Source organism: Rhinolophus sinicus, linkage group LG04 (assembly GCF_036562045.2).
Source record: "Rhinolophus sinicus isolate RSC01 linkage group LG04, ASM3656204v1, whole genome shotgun sequence".
Taxonomy (NCBI): Eukaryota; Metazoa; Chordata; class Mammalia; order Chiroptera; family Rhinolophidae; genus Rhinolophus; species Rhinolophus sinicus.
The window spans coordinates 175,733,559-175,750,824 of record NC_133754.1 but is presented as its reverse complement, the minus strand read 5'-3'; the positions used below and the strand labels follow the sequence as shown (position 1 = coordinate 175,750,824).

At 43.9% G+C, this 17,266-nt stretch overlaps 1 protein-coding gene across 2 annotated transcripts in view; it reads left to right on the top strand.

The window, feature by feature from the left end:
• The first annotated feature begins 340 nt into the window (after positions 1-340).
• BRINP1 (BMP/retinoic acid inducible neural specific 1) overlaps positions 341-17,266 on the top strand; it is a 167,639-nt gene continuing 150,713 nt past the window's right edge. The window contains exons 1-2 of one of the 2 annotated variants that reach the window (XM_074330929.1): positions 341-759; positions 2,647-2,836. The gene's annotated coding sequence lies outside the window, so the exon portion shown is untranslated. The remainder of the gene's footprint in view (positions 760-2,646; positions 2,837-17,266) is intronic. The other variant, XM_074330928.1, reaches the window with a different exon arrangement.

The window sequence follows — 17,266 nt, the reverse complement described above, 5'->3', positions numbered from 1 at the left end:
GATACTTGCGACACAGGCAGCTACAGAAACACTTAGCAACACCGCCATGCGGGGCTTCACAGTGCCTTTGGGTGCTCACACACTGAGACACGCCACCCTATCCTCAGACCCACGAGACTCCCCAACGGCTCAGCCTCAGCCCACCCCTCCCCGCAAGGAGGCCTCCCTCCTCTCCTCCTCTCCCTTCTCCTCCTCCGCCGAAAAATGTACAAAACACTCCTCAGAATAAACCCCGGCTCTGGGCTCCTCCCTCCCCGCCCCCGGCTGTCGCTCCCCCATTCATTTTCGCCCGTCGCCGGGTAAGTCCCTCCCCCTGTGTAGCCCGGCCTCCGCTGCTCCCCGCCCGGAGACCGCGGCGCTCTTGGACTTCCCTCTCCATTCGCTAGCCGCCTGGCTCCGGGTCCCCACGGCTGCGAACTGATCTGGCGCGGGGGAGGAGGAGGAAAGCGCAGGCGAACGAACGAGTGAGAGAGGGAGAGCGAGCGAGCGAGCGAGCAAGAGCCAGAGCGAGAAAGCCTGGGGGCAGAAGGAGTAGTGACTGCCTTCGGTTGCTGGGATTCATGCCTGTCCTCGGGACCAGCCAAGGGGACTTTACGGCTGAGTATGAGCCAGGCTGCTAGGAGCCAGGTACCCCCACGCCTGCAGTCCCCGCGCCGTTCCCGGTATGCGAGCTGGACGCAGGGCTCTCCCAAGTTCCCACCGAGCCGAATAAAAAGCGTCCGCCCGCAGCTCTCCGCCAAAGACGGACATTGACTCCAGGTAAGGCGGCGCCGGGCGCAGCGCCCGCGGTCCATCTGCCCTTGGAGACGGCCCCGGGCCGCATTCCGGGTGCCCCTGCCCACCCCGCCCCCCTTCCTCCCGGCTCTTCCCTCGCCACCCCCGCGGGCTCCAAGTCCTCTCAGATTCTCGGGAAGCAGGGAGGTCTCTGTATTTTGGGGTGCGAAGGGTTAAATGCGGGTTTTAGTACGTGGCCTGTGTGCTCCCGGCACGCTCCCAACGTGTGTACCGTGGTTGGAACTTGATGTGGTGCTAGTGTGTGTTTGCGTGTGAAGCGTCGTCTGCGTTTGATGTGTGTTTGTGGTGTGTGTGTGTGTGTGTGTGTGTGTGTGTGTGTAGGGGAGGGTTGAAGAGAGGTTCTATAACCTATTTAAGGTGCGATTTGTGTGTGCATGTTTGTATGTATGTGTTTGTATGTGTGCGCTTGTGTGTCTTTTTAATTAGGTCTCTAGCTTACACGGAATGGGATCCTTTACTATAGGATCACGTAGCCATGGGGAAACTCACTGTGGACTTCCTCTTGGGGCTCTGGGATTGGGGTTTGGGGAGGATTAGGGAGATAAGGAGGGCACCTTATTTAGCCCAATATTGGTACCCTGGAAGGAAAATTCCTCCAAAGGATGGAGACCTTACCACCGTTTAATATGAAAGAGAAATGGCCAAACCTTGAGGCAATGAGACACTGTCACTTTAAATTCCACACTAGGCAGACTCCAGGATTCTGATGGGAATTTGGAGTCACTGGGCAGTGGGTGACAGAGAAAGGGGGAAGCCAGCGGTGAGCTCCTTACCTGAGGCTTGACAAGTCTGGGATAGAGCTACCCTGCTTCCCAGTTTGCAATTGAAACAGCGTAACGGCACATTCTGCTTCTGGTGATTTTGGGGAGGATATGGGCAAGTTTGCATGGATCCCCCTAAAGGAAAAGGAGAAAGGGTCCTCAGGGACTTGCTCATCTATCATAGTTACACAGACTCTCAAATCCCTACAGATTTCTTTTGGGGGAAACGCTGGGTAACATGGAAGGAGATGGATGGGGCATTTCCCTAAGACAGATTCCTTCTTCCCTTTCCCATTTTAGACGGGCTTGGGAAGCCTTAGGAAATCTTTCCCGAAACTGTGCCTCCTCATGGCTCCCCTGGAGTTAGGAGGATACTGAGAGAAGGCAGAGAGGCAGTGTGTGTGTGTGTGTGTGTGTGTGTGTGTGTGTGTTGCGCGTTTCAGTACTGAAGGAGACCTACAATTTGGGAATGGGTTGTGGGTGGGGAACTCACAGCAGGATATGGCCGTAATTGACTTAAACTGCTGTCCTGTGGATTTCCACCTCACATCTCTTGCTTGGCTCCAAAATACTGCCGAGGGCACTGGGGTAGTGGGAAGAATCTCGGTAAGGAACAGAGTTCAGGTCAAGTCCCTCTTCCCTCCACCTCCTAGGAGGCTCTCTTGGTAAGCCCCATGCCCCCCTGGCTAAGTCTTGCCAGGCTTGGACTATGGGGCTAGCCATTGATTTGATTCCTGGCTTCCTCTTAAAGGCTTGCCCTACTCAGCAAAAATGCTGACTTTTACTGCTGTTCATGGCTTCCAGATTCGGCAGCTGTTACTTTTCCAAGGTAAGAGGCAGCTGTTCATTCCGCTCTCAGGCAACAAGGCTGCGGGAAGAAAAGGGCTTAGATGCTGGGACACAGTCTCTTGTCTACCCTAAATGGAAAGTGGCCATTGAAAAGACCTTTTGGGAAAATAAAAGTAGAAATATCCTTGTCTTAAAAAATATTTATCTGCATATATATATATATATATATATATATATATATATATATATATACATATACATATTCATATTCTGGGGGAAATAAAAGCGAACGTGTTTGCAGGAACCTACCTTGGCCGTGGGTGATGGTGCTACCTACAGGCACTTGCAGACACACCATTCTCTGGCCAGAGGCTGATACCTCAGACTGAAGCCTTCAAAAGGACCACAAGAAACCTGCTTCCAGAAACTCACATCAGCCAAGTTCATTTTGGGTGGGGGTGTGAAGGCAGAGGAGGAGACCCCGATGTGAGGTACTGCTCTCATTGTCTCTCTTTCAATTCATAGCAAATCAAATCAGGAAGGAATATTGAAAAGCAGCCAGGCAGGATGTGGTGGCCCAGAGAAATGATAATTCCCCCCGATTCTCTAGCGAGTTGGTGGTCTGCCGGGGCTAGAACCCGAGACGCCTGACACCCAGATCAACATCCTTTCCACTCTGCCACCCTGTCCAGGACCTGTACATTGTTCTCCACCCCTATCCTGCCACTTTGCTCCCACCCAAGATAATCGCTTGTCTTCCCTCATCAAACTTTTCATTTCAGAGATGCCTTTTAAAGCTGCTCCATCTGGAAACATGACCCTGGAGAGAAAGGGTCCAATGCCTCAATCAGTCTCCTCAGTAGACACGCACACGCACACACACACACACACACACACACACACACACGCACACACCAGACATTCTTTCTCCAGTGTCTTTAGCAGGGACCCAATGCTGACTATGACTGGTAGAGTCCAGCAGAGCACCTGAACTATACCTGAGCTCTTTATTAAAGAACACCGTACTTTCCATAGGGCCAAGTGTGCACCCATCCACCGATGCAAATACTTCAGGCAAATTCATTTATTTATATTAACGAGAGTCTTGTCCTTTACAATTATCAGCCTCTCAGTCACAGGACCATGTGCAGCACACATGCATGCAGCATGCACTCCTCCAGACATGTGCACACACAGATCCAGAAACCTTTCCTACTGGCTGTACTCTCCAAAAGGGAATTGCGGTCTCCGCACCAAATTGTGTTCCCCTAGATAAAGGTATCACCCACGTGAAGACCGGGACTCAGAGTGACAGGGAAGGAGAAATATAAAGCCCTACGAAAGATAGGCTTTTGAGAAGTCAGAATCAGGCCCACACTCAATTTGTACCCAGACTTCTAGATGGGCATTTCGGGGTGCAGGCGAGCACTGAGAAAAAAATGGGGGTTTCAGGCCCATCTGCAATAGAGTCTTTTCCTTGCAGGCTTTTCCGGGGCTGGATGGCACTTCAGTTCCCAGAAGGGGGAGCTGTGACTCCATTTCAACCAAGGAGAAACAGCTCGGAGATTCCACATCAGTTACTGTGGCCCGTTGAGTTTCCAAGGCCCAGCTGAGGCCACAATGTATTTATTTGAAGCAGTACAGGTGGGGACCTTAAAAACACTCTGCCGTGGTCAGTCCAAATAAAACATCTTCTTGGTGCTTGCAAGAGTTTATGCTATTGACCACAAAGTCTTCTATGTGTCTGGAAAGGTCTTTGCACAAGGGGCTTTCAGTTGTGTAAAGAGACATTTTCTGATTTGCATCCTCTAGTTTGTCCCCTTCTGGTTCCTTAGACAAAATTGCCGATACGTATTACCTGAACAGGCCACTTGCCCTTCTCTCCCTGCATCCCCCTTGCTAAAATCCAAAGATTAACAAATTGGCCCTGAACTCCTGGAAATCATGTCAAAGAAAAAAATGGGGGTCATGTAAAGGGGATAAGCCTTCAAATATCATTCCCTCATTGTTTTCCATTCTCATTCCTCTGCAAGGAATACCTTTATCTTTCCTCCATCTCCCCACTTCAGCCTCTACTTTTAAAAATTATACCCGTATTTCAACATCCAGTTCAAATGACCCTTCTAAGAAGTCTTCCCCAAATCTTATTTTGGAATGAATCCCTTTCTCCCTGTTCTTTCATGTAATTTTCTCTGAAACTCTATTTTAACTTGTATCTGTTTGCATTGTTTTATAGCTCTGCAGGTATATGTCCAGATTCCCCTTTTCCATATGGTCTTCTTAGGAGCGTCTTTTTATCCCCAAGGACTAACACATAGTAGTTGGTCTACAAATGTTTGCTATTGCTGTTTTCCAGTCTCAACAGAAGCCGTAATCAATCTCTCTCTCTTTCTCTCTCTCTGTCTCATAACTGTTTCATATTCACTCAAAGCAATGCATTCTTGACTTCAAAACTGCACCTCCTATACTTACGATATACGGATACCAATGATGATACAGACAGGTAAAATTATGTCCTACTTGAAGTGAGCATTGCCCTACTGTGTTCCAGGTCTTTAGTTTTGTTCTCGTTTAATCTTTCTTCTCACCCAACAAGGCAGATACAGCTCCTTTAACAGGAGAGGAAAGTGAAACTCATTTTGGCTAGGTCACTGGTCCAAGGTCCCATAAACATCAGAGAGAAGATAGGAACCTAAGTCCTTCTTGCTTAAACATCTCTGCTCTTTCCAGTGTACCACTGACTTGATAACCACTGTGGATGGCCAACAGGGTTGAGTTGGTTGTTCACTAGATGCTGGGGACATATATTAACTCTTTGAAATGGATGTTATGGAGGAGTCAGGGAGTCACTGGATCAAAGAATCTCAGTGTTTTCAGGAATTTCAAGAATCTCAGGTTCCTCAATAGCCAACCCTTTCTCCTCATTCTAGAATCAATAATCCTTTTTGTAATATCCATAACACATGGCCACTCGGTCTCATTATTAATGCTTTTAGCAACAGTGAACTCATTACAACACCAACCAGTGTATGCTGTATAGAAAGAGCTTTGTTAGAAACTTGACCCTAAGTCTACCTTTTATCTATGAATCTCTGAAATCACACAACACAAGAATAATTATTTTCCAATTATGGGCTCTTCACGTATTATGGGAGCATGAGCATATCACCACACGTATTCCCTTTAAGACTAGACGGGTACATTTTCACAGCCTCGTCTCCTGTAACATTTGTTAGGTCCCCTCATCAAACAGGATGTTATTCTATGGGCATTATCTAGTTTATCTCACTTTTAGGGTTTGAAGCTACAAAAGGTGGAGGTGATCTGAAATCGAATGAGGATTAAAAAGGGACATTCATTCATTCATTCATTTATTCAACAAATATTTATTGGGTGTCAATTATTTTTTTAAGCATCACTCTAGACCAATACTGTCCAATAGGATTTTCCGTGATAGTGGATATGTTCTCTGAGCTGTCAGGTATGGTAGCCATTAACCACATGTGGCTGCTGAGCTCTTGAACTGTGGCTACGTTACTGATAAACTGCGTCTTTAATCTTATTTAATTGTTATTAATTTTCATTTCATTTACATCGTTATATGTGACTAGTGACAACTGTAGTGCACAGCACAGAACTAGACATTAGAAATGTATTGTGAACAGGTTTGCATGGAACTCATAGTCTGGTGGGGAGGGATGGGTAATAAATGAGTACACAAATAGATAAGCCCAATAAATTTATATAATAAGTAAATGTCATGCAAATAATAATCTGGGGTAATAGGCTAGAAAGGAATGCAGATGGTATACCTTTCAGATAGTCAGGAAAAAAACTTCTCTGAGGGGTGAAATTGGTGCTGAGATTTAAGTAGAGGGAACCAGCCAGGTGCTTATGTGGGGGGAGAATGTTAGAGGCAGAGAGAAGAACGAAGATGAGGTCACTAAACAAGCTTGGGCAAGCTTAGGAAATGCAAGGGAGAGTGTGGCTGAGGCTTCTGAATGAGGAAGAGAAAGTCATGAGATAAAAATAAGAAAGGTAGGCAGGGGCCAGATCCCAAAGACCTTGTACAAGATGAGGGAATGGAAAGTCAGGGTATCTCCTTCAAATCAAGGAGGTGCCTTGGTTTGAAGCAAGTCGTCTGAGGACGGAGCTGAGGAGAGTTTGGAGAGTGACAGACGCTCATCATCAAGTTCTCTCGAAAGGTTTTCATCACGTCCATTTTTTATCAGTCATTTCAATGAATTAATCGAAGCTTCATCGGTTGTCCTGCTCTGAGTGCTGCAGACGCTGGAAATACTCAAATCTAAAGGGAGAGGGAGAAACTGCAGGAGGGAAGATAGATAGAAAAGGAAGAAGGGAATGAATATCCAGGGAGAAAGTAATTGCACAAGTCGGTGGGAAAAGGATGAAAGCTGAAATCATTTTGGATCAGCAAATATTTATTGCATATCTTGTCGGGGAAAGGCCTTGAACAAAATGACTGAGGGGGCATGGTGATGCATCCTGCTAGATGCTGGCAGTCTAATAGAGGCATTCATAAATAATGGTCATTCACAGTAGACTGATACTTGTCATTTCAGAAGGTCCGTGAGAGTTTGGGGGAAGTGTAAGATTAGAGTACGATCACCACAGAGGTGAGGGAGGAGGAGGAAGATGGCCTTTCCATTTTATATCTTTTCATTTGGTATCTCTATTAATCCTAAATGTCATGTAATAAGACTTCAGGGGCTCAGGGCACCTGATTCGAGTCCTGGTTCCTCCCACTGGATGTCTGGACCACCTTCTGAACACATCTGCCCCTCTCTGGGCCTACCTTCTGCCAATTGAGGTGGCCTGTCTCACTGCAGGGTTTTGCTCAGCTCTTTGGAAATGTTGCATGATGATTGTAAAAGCCGAGAGAGACACACACAGGTTGGCCAGGCTTCTTCATAAGGTTTACACATCCTCCCCCAAAATGAACAAATCTGAAAGAAGCCATACCTCAGGGCACAGATGGTGGCTCAAGACAGGGTGACTGAGTGGGATGGACACGCTGTTATTGTAACTCTAAGTATCAGAGTGATTGAACGGTAGCAGGAAAATCACTGTCCTTCTGGAACACAGCAGCCTAAAAAGGCTGCCTGGAAATCCGTAGACAGTCCTTCTTACTGAGGGGGCAAAGAATACAATTAAGAAGATAATGAAGCTGAGGAAAAGTGAAATTAATTTCTTTCTTTTTTTTTTTTTCATGTGTGGGTGAAGGGGATCTTTGTCTCTCAAAGGAGCTATCTTTTGGAAATTGCAGGTGGACTTAAGGAGAACAAACTAAATAGACTGAGTGTGAGAAAGTTAAGAGGAGCAAATTACCCGGCCTGTCTGCTCTCCTTCTGAACAAATCCCATTCTCCATTTGCCGAGATTTTTCTCACGGGTATAGAGCTGTGTACAAGGATGTTGGGACCATCTTGGGAACAGCGAAGAGACTATATCCCCCCAAGGGTGAGGAGATAGATTCATAAGGCAATTAACAAAAGCAAGATGCAATCATTTTTGTGTAAACTGCTAAGGTCGCAACAGCAGGGCTCCAAGTAAATGACCCATCTGAACAGCTAGAACCCTTTGTAAGGGTTAACCCAATGCTGGCCTGGAAGAGTTCCTGAGATATAATTTATTTCACATTTTAAAGGTCCTGCAGATGAGCCAGTGGGAACTTCTGTGAGAAATAATGGGACCTGCACATAACGCGGAGCAGCTGAATTACAGATTACAAGCTGCTTCGGGTGGAGGAAGGGCAGACATCTAGGATATGATCGCTTTTTAGAGAACCTACACTTCCAAGTGGTCAGTTCTCAAAGCTCCATTCTAAGAATTAGCAAGCCACAAAAAGAAATGAAACTCTGGTGCACTGTGGAATTCCTCGAGATTCCAGAAACCTCAAAATAAACCTTCTGAGAGCTGTGACAGAGACATCTGCCTTAAGTAAGTATGTCTCAGTTTATATGGTAGTGGATGAGCGAACGTTCTCATGGAGTTTGACGGGCTGTGAGTCTATAGGCACCCAGGGCCTGACCTCCAAGGAGCCTTGGCTGGCACTGTAAAAACATCTGCATAGAGCACCGGGGCCATTCAAAACAAAAATGAAAACAGCTTTTTGGTATGTTTAGGAATGTAGGGGAAAGACTGAAAAATAGATTGCCTGGCGGGGGCGGTGATATGTTTTTTCTGCTGGGAAAATATTTGGAGGCATAACTCTTCAAGCTGAAATGGTCTTCATCAGATGTCATTGCCAGAGATGGCTGAGACAAGGGAGAGCTGAGAGGGATCAAAAAGTGGTCATTGATTCTGAATGCACATCAACGGGACAGCATCATTCGAAGTCCAATGAAACCTTACAGGTGATTCCTGAAAATCCTAGCAGATCTGCCACAGTCCTACCTGCCCTCTCCTCTCTTTCCTGACAATGGGAAGTCAACATTTCGGCAGAGCATAGGGTAGAATTTGAGGGGTTTCTGGAAGGATCTTCACTCACAATCTTTAGAGATGGCTGAAAGGTCACAGTTACAAAAACCATTGTTGGAGTGGGGAAGTGCATGTGCCAAGCGTGACATGTATTCTTTGTGCTGAAATGGGTGTTTGGCATAGATCCCTTGTTCAATATCCTCATCCAGCTTGTGCACAGGTGGTACATCCTGCATTCTAGAGGTGAGGAAACTGAGGCTCGGTGCAGTGATGCCACGTGCCCAAGGCCACACACTCAGTCTGTGATGTGTTGGGGGTTTGGACTCTTCCTGTCTGACTTGAAAGTGTAGTGGATGAAAGCTTGGATGCTGGAGTGTGGATGGCAGCTCTGCCACTGGCTAGTGCTATGACCTGGGCCAGATTACCTGACGTTCCTGTGCCAGTTTCCTCATCTGTAAAATGCCGATGATGATAGTAATTCTTCATAGAGCTATTGTGGGGATTCAATGAGTTTATATGATAGGTGCTTTGAACGATGCCTGACAGGTCGTTAACATTATATACATGTTAACTGTTATTACTTTTTATTATTATTATACTGTGTTGCTTTAGAGGAAATGTTGCCCATGACCCCAGGTATGTTCTCCACCTGGAAATATCCTCTGGGAAAGAGACTATTACCAGGTTGGAGGCACTACCTTGCAAATGAGCTTGCTCAATCATTTTTACCAATCGCTCCCCCCCCACACACACACACGGGGCAATGTGATTGATACCAACAGTTAGTTAGGGGAAGAGATTGAGAGAGTGGAAAAGGCACAGAAAGATTTCAAATGGCTGAGCTAAATTTCTTTATTGTTTCTATTACTATGGGTCAGGAACCAGATACAGATATAGGATGGTGCCCATTGGAGCTAAACGTTATCTTTATCACAGTCCAGTTCACCTTTCTCTCATTTTTTTTTAAAGATTTTATTGGGGAAGGGGAACAGGACTTTATTGGGGAACAGTGTGTACTTCCAGGATGTTTTCCAAATCAAGTTGTTGTCCATTCAATCTTAGTTGTGGAGGGTGCAGCTCAGCTCCAGGTCCAGTTGCCATTGTTAGTTGCAGGGGGCGCAACCCACCATCCCTTGCAGTCAGGGGTTGAACTGGCAACATTGTGGTTGAGAGCCCACTGGCCCATGTGGGAATCGAACCAGCAGCCTTCGGAGTTAGGAGCACGGAGCTCCAACAGCCTGAGCCACCGGGCCGGCCCCTCATTTTTTTATATAGAGATTTTTTTTCTCTTTAGCTCCGACTGCATCTGAGTTGGTTCTAGATGCCCTCTGCAGCCCATGTCACTGTACCTCTTGATTTGGTTTTCTAGTCTAAGTCCGGGATATTCAGTAAGTGCCAATGGGAGAGCGGCTGATTGACAGACACCATGCTGCTTGCTCTGGGGTGAACAGTGTTACAATCAGCCTTTCCTTTCCTACCCCTTCCACATTGTTATCATTTATTTTAGCAAGTGCTCACGTGTCTTAACATGTTGTATCTCACTTACCCTTTACAGTCACACTCTGCAGTTGGAATTATTCTCCCTTTTCTCCCGATGAGGACCTTGTGGCTCGGAGATGAAAGGATTTGCCCCAAGTTATACAATAAGTGACAGCATCAGGTCTCAAATCTGTATCATAGCACACAAAACATAGCATTCTTTCATGGAATTGCCCTCCTTCCATCCACGCCTCTAAGGCATTGTCCAGCTCCTAGCAGCTCAGTGGCCTCCCCAAAATCAAGGTTGATTATTGTTGTTCCGTCTGTATTGTCTTAGTCAGGTCCATTGGTGCAAATCTTCAACATTCTGTCCTGTAATCCCTGCCCTCAATCCTGGTCTTGTATACGTCTAAATGAGGAGGGCATCTAGGTTATATGTTTCAGGAGACATTATAAATGGCTTTTTAAATCTCCTTAATAACCTGCATTTTCCTTTGTTTCCTTCTTTATCTGTCAGCATCACGAATATCTTCCCCTATTCCAGTGCTTTCTGGTTGCCAACTTCATAGCTTCTTAAAATAGCAATTGAACTTCACAGTGACTCGGCAGGAAACCTTAGCTTCTCAGGCTTCTCTGTACCCTTAAGTTCTGGAGGTTCAAGTGCTGCTGAAACCAGGACCAGTCGTCATACAGTAAGCTACTTTTTAACTCTGGGCCAGAGCTGAGATCTTACTTTTCTTGGGAATGGAATCACCAAAGCCATCTCTGGTAACGGTAGCTCTTTTAGAATCAGCTCAGGAAGTAGCAGGTGGAAGTGACATGAATTGTGACAGCCAGGTATTTCAAGAGAAAATATATATGTATGTATCTAATATTTCTACACACACACACACACACACACACACACGTATGAAGCAAGGGATATGAACGTGGTGGAGAATAAATAGGGAGAAGAACAATACAAAGAAATGTTCAAGGCAGAGGTTTCCTTCCCTATTAGTGGAACACGAGCCTAAATACAGTCATAAAATCATCTACTATAAATTCGAATGTGATTGTTGGTGGGACATCCAGCTAAAAATGGAATGGGGGACACACTTGGCCAATAAACCTATAAAAAACACAAAATATTCAGGTTCCCCTAGTACTCGAGTAAATGAAAATAGCAGTGTGATGCCATATAGCATCCTCAATTTTGTCCCCCCTTAATTCCAGCATCTAGTCTTGGCAAAAAGACAGTCTTGTGTGGCATTGGTGAAAATCTATATTGAATGCAGCCTTTTATGAAATGTGACTTTCATTCTTTCATGTAACAAACAAACAAACAAGCAGGCAAACATTGTTTATCGAACACTTATTCTGTGCCAGACGCTGTTCTATGAAGGCTGTAAATATAGCAATGAGCAAAACTGACTTGTCCCTGCCTTCTTGGAGCTGAAATTCTAGTGAGGGAGAAAAGAATAAATAAATAAACCGGTAAACGTACAGGGAATCAGATGAGGATAAGTATAAGAGAGACAGCAGGTGGCATCGTGGGGGAGGGCTTCTGTTTTGTGTAGGTGGGAGGGGAGCCCCTCACTGAGATACTGCCATTGGGGCAGACATCTGTAGGAAGTCAGGAAGAGAGCAAAGTGGCATCTAGGGGACGAGCACCCAGGTGAAGGCAGCAAGAAGAAGGTTGCTGAAGTGGGGCTGCAGCCTGTGAGTGAAAGGAACAGTGAGGAGACCAGTGTGACCGCAGTGACCTGTCAAGGGGAAGTAGCAGGAGAAGAGGTGACGTTTTAGAGAGAACAGGGCTCAGCTCTCCATTTTCATATCTGACACTGCCATTATCCCTCTTTCTACTTTTGTTAAAAGTGCAAATCCTTCCAATTCAAGAAATTTAATTCTAGAAGTAAATCCATTCTATGTGTGCAGGTGTGTAAAGAAGGAACTGTATCAGAATAGGGAAAAAAGAAAAAAGAAACAACAGAAGAAAATGTGTAATGGAAGATCGAAGTCGTTAGGAATGGAGGAGCACTTTTATAAGTTAGAAAGTGGAATGATAATAAGGAACGTGATCTGTAAAGTGGGGCTACCAGCAGTACCTCCCTGACAGTTTTGCTGGGAGAATGGATATCACATACGTAAAGCACTTAGAACATGCCTTGTATATAGTAGGTGCTCAATAAATGACACTCATGACATTTATGAATATGGACATATTTTTATTGAACTATTAAGTTAAAAATATATGATGTATAAAATAGTATGTATAGCATGGCTATTTTATAAGACACACCTGAATATTTGAATGGTTATCTTTGGATGACAAGTTGGGAGTGAATTTCATTCTCCCTTTTATGCCTACTTGTATTTCCTAATGTTTCTCTAATAAATATGTGTTACTTGGGTAATTAACATTTTAATAGTAGGACATGAAGGATCAGTGACCAATTCTTGGTAAGAAAAGGACCCGAAGCAGAGGCCCATGCTTTAAAGCAGTTTGCTAAATTTCTAAGCCACTTGTCCTAAATCAAATTTAAATAAACTCAGGTGTTTTTTTTATTAATTTGACCTTCACCTGAGTAATAATACTCACAAAAATTAAAAACGAATGATAAGTGATTTATACTTTTGAGTGCACATCTATCACATCCTTAAAAGAAAAAGCTGTTCTACCTTGGTATCACCTAGAATCATTCCATGTACCAGAAGTAGCTTCATGATTTGGAAAGCGTAGCTTTAGTGGCTACCACCTTGGAATCAGAAAAGTTCAGTTCTGACTGTATCTTCATTTTAAATTTGGGGAAATTCCATCCCTTCTCTGGACCACGCCCACTTCCCTCACTTGTAAAATAAGAGCTTGACATTCATTGGTGGTTCTAAGTAACCCTCCCAGGCTCATCACAGCAGGTAGGGAGGAGTCCAGCAGGTGACAGGAGATCCGTGTCCCCAGCTCATCTCTACATCAGAGCAGCTTCACTGTACCTGCTCTGCTTTATTACTCTTTTGTATCAGATTTGAATAAGGGGTTTCAAGGCTTTAAAATATTGACTTGAAATCATTGGCTTAAACTTTAAATGGTGTCTAATGTGGACTTACACATGGCAGATTTTGCCCTAGATTATGCCATTGACTGAGCACTTTGGGAAACCATGTGTAGTAATGACACATCCCCCAAAGGCTTAGTGCGAGGAGAAGGCATAGTTAGGTGGTGTCTTAGCCATCTTTGGGATCCCAATGCATGGCATATAATTGCCATCAACAGATTAAATGAATTCAAGAAAGTATGAGCTATATTCAAGTCTGTCTGTCATAGAAATCAAATGTTCCGTAAGGAACCTCAGAAGTGAAAGCATGCTAATTTCAAGTTGCCCCAGAAAGGTGTGGGACAGGCAGTGGCATTGGAAGGAGGGACCTGTACTCGTAGAAGTGGGAAACGTGGCATTCCAGGTGAGGAAATGGTAGACACACACCCATGACTCCCAGCTTATGTCTGTTTTACATCACAGAACCATAGCATGTGAGAGCCGAGCTAGAAGGGTCTTAGGAGCTATCGTATCTGGCCTTCTTTCTTTTTTTCAGATAAAAAAGTAAAGCTCTGATGGGGAGAGTCATGGCATAGGCCAAAGTCTTTATTAGTAGGGTTGCTAAACCTCGAACCCCAGACTCCTGACTCCCAGACAGCAATTATTCTATTGGCAGAGCATTTTCATTTCGTTTTTCTATGGTATACTAGTTCTTCTAAAACTCGGAGGAAACTATGTTGTGTGGTCAAATAAATTTGGGAGATGCTTCATAGTCTACCCTCTTCTTGCAAATCATATTATATATAAGCAAATTCAAGGTTCTGACAACTTCTGTAATAAAGGGAACTTTTAAAGTCTAATTCAAGCTTTCTCAAAGTTATTTGACCACAAAATTTCAACTTTCTATGTTTTTCATTTAAATCTTATTAAAATCCTATGTAGTTTACTTTAGGAAACTCAACACTAGACAAATATATCTTCCATAGAAAAAATAAGAGTATTATGTGCATGGGAAATTTATATATAAGCAATTCTGATGGTCCACGTTATTTCAGAGATGATGGTCATATTAAAATTTTTATCAAAGAATAGTAAGATGGGCAGTTGCCCAGATTTATTGTAAGTTTCACCTTCCTCTTTCCCTTTCTTCAGCTTTTTACCATCCTACTTTCCTGATTTTTTTCTGTCCTTCCTTATTTCCTCTCCTCTATCCTTCTTTCAGTGTATTCCTGCTTTCTTCTCATCCCTTTTGCCCAGTTTTTTGATAAGTTGCTCTGATCCATATTCATAGCAATCTCTGATTAATAGGACATTTTTTTTTCTGATCTGAAGCTCTACTCATCTGATAAGGAGACAGATGTGCAACCTGAGGTAAACAGAGTAGCTGCTGCTGAAATTGGAGCAAACACAGCATGGTAGGGAGCAGAGAGGAAGTCTGCCTGTGTGACATATGAAGGCTGAGTAGCCAACTGGATAGATGGAGGGTGGGCATTCCAAGCAGAGTGGGAGAGGAAGTGGTTCCGTGTGACGGGAGAGCACGCTATGGGATGAAGCTAGAGAAATAATCTAGGGATGAAACCTATAAAGCCTTGGACCTCAAGTAATCTGTGTTTAGAAAATTGTTGGTAGCTCTTAAGAAAAAGTTTGACTTGATTAGATCTGAGATTAAGAAAGACAAGTAGGGCGGGAGGAAGGGAAAGGGGGAGTCTGGTGGCCCTTTAACAGGTTGTGGTAATGGTTCAGATGAAAGATAGAAAATGTCCTTCTAGGCTGGGGCAACGGCGAGGGAGTGAATGGATTGGAGAAATACTGTGATGGTGGGACTAGGGAGGAAGAAGGGTTAAAGTTGACTTCCTTCAAGGTTAGGCCAGATCTAGGCCTGCTCTCTCTAAATAGTGCTTCCAGAAGCAGCAGGGTCTCAATTATCTCACTATGGGCTGTGAAATTCTAAAAAAATAAATTCTCAAAACAAAATTAAGTTTAATTTGCTTTAATTGAAAAATAAACACACACCAGGTACAGCACTCTCCAGAGAAGGAGAAAAAGCTAGAACGTGAAATGAACAGTTGGGTGTGGTAGGCCCTCCATTATTGGAAATCCTGAAATGAGAATTTGTACTGATTGAGAAAATGAATTCAGAGTTAAATTCAGGAATAGAGAGTATAGGCCTTCTCTCGAGACATTTGTTTTCTTAATCTCTCATGAAATTGTTATTTGCATTATTATTAAGAACGTGATAATGCAGCTATGGAATAAAGAAAGGGGCACTGAAGTTGGGGTCAGAAAATTTAGGTTTGATCCTTTCTCTCTCACTTTAATTGTGTGATCTTTGGTAAGTTGTTTCATTTCTTAGCCTTAGGTTCTTTGTCTGTAAAATGAGGTCAATAATCCAGACACCACTGGATTCTTATGAGGATTGTATAATTAACATGCATGGACATTCTAACGTCCTATTAAGAGATGATGGAGAAAGAGGAGGAGGATGAAAGAGGAGAAGGAAGAAGATTAGAAAGACGCAATGGAAAAGGAAGAGGAGGAAGAGTGAGACTAATTGACTCATTCGATCACACATTATTCATTGAGAACCTTCTAGGCTCAGGCTTTGTGCTAGATGCTAGGGGATAAAATGGCAAGCAACAGCGGAGCCTTGCCTCTGTGGCACCTATATTCCTGCGATAAATATTCTCAATCTCTAAGCCATAGAATGGAGTCCAGGAGGAAGACTGGGCTAAAGGAGTGTTTGGAAAGCCCTGAGACGTGTTTTAGGAGCTCGTACTGGGCATCCTTCTCTCTTTTCACAGCCACTCTGCCTTACCCATTCATGTACAGGTACTCTGACCCTGACTTAACTTCCTCCTGTCTCATGGAGAAGAGTCTGATATCCACATTTGCATCCCGGTGTTGGTGGCTTGGAATTGTAAGCTCCAAGTATCAGATTCTTATAGTATTGGCATCTTAGAATCATAGTGGTAGACTTTTAGGCTCTCTTAAAACTGGGAATCAGAGAATCTTAGAATAATAAAAACTCAGAGTCAGAGTCTCATAGACTCACAAAATGTTATATTCATAGAATATAAAAATAAACTCTTAGTACCACCAAATCTTAAAAATCACAGAATCATGAAATTAGACTCATTTAGAGAGAATGGCATTTTATGATTACCGTATCTGGTCTACCCTCCTTCCCACTCCATGGAAAATACTAGTTTAGCATTAAAAATACAAGCATTCTTGAGAATCTTGATACAGGAAAAAGGTGGCCATAAAGGAAATACAATGCTTAATAACACTAATGGTGGATATATTGGACAAGGGGCCCTGACGGTAGAGAAAGGTGGAGTTTCTGAATATTATAAACGTTCTTAGTGGGGTCATTGTTGATGTTACTGATATCTAACACATTTATTTTAAGTAATAGAAAGCTTGAATCAAATTAGGAATTAATGACTTTGTTCCCTGACCATGCCATATAATTCTTTATGTTGGCCAAATTTAGGCATACTGTCATTTTAGAAAATAGTCCCCTAAATACTGGTCTTCTTTCATTGGACTAGAAGGTCCAGGAGGTTAGTAGTGATATGACTTCTATAAGGTTCCCGGAAAAGGATTTTGCATAGTTGGGCTTTTCAGGAATTTCGCCTTGTTGTCTTTTCCCTTAGAGCTTCCTCTTTTATACACATGGTAAACTATTGTTTACCTGTGTCCTTGCTTACGTTTCCTCTGAAGTATCGGCTTATTTTGCCAAGACTTTTTTCTTTTTCCTCAAATTGTAACCTGGCATCCATTTTGTGTGTAGCAGTTGTTTCCTCCACCTTCTCTCCCAGGACCTCAGATCCGGTGGCATGCTTTGACTGTTACAGGAGGTACCTGGCTTAAAGAAGTATGTAGGGTGTGGAGGGCTCTTTGCTTTATACCATGGAAGCTGTGTGTGTGTGTGTGTGTGTGTGTGTGTGTGTGTTCACACTCAGGCTCCTGGACATGTGGGTATGCA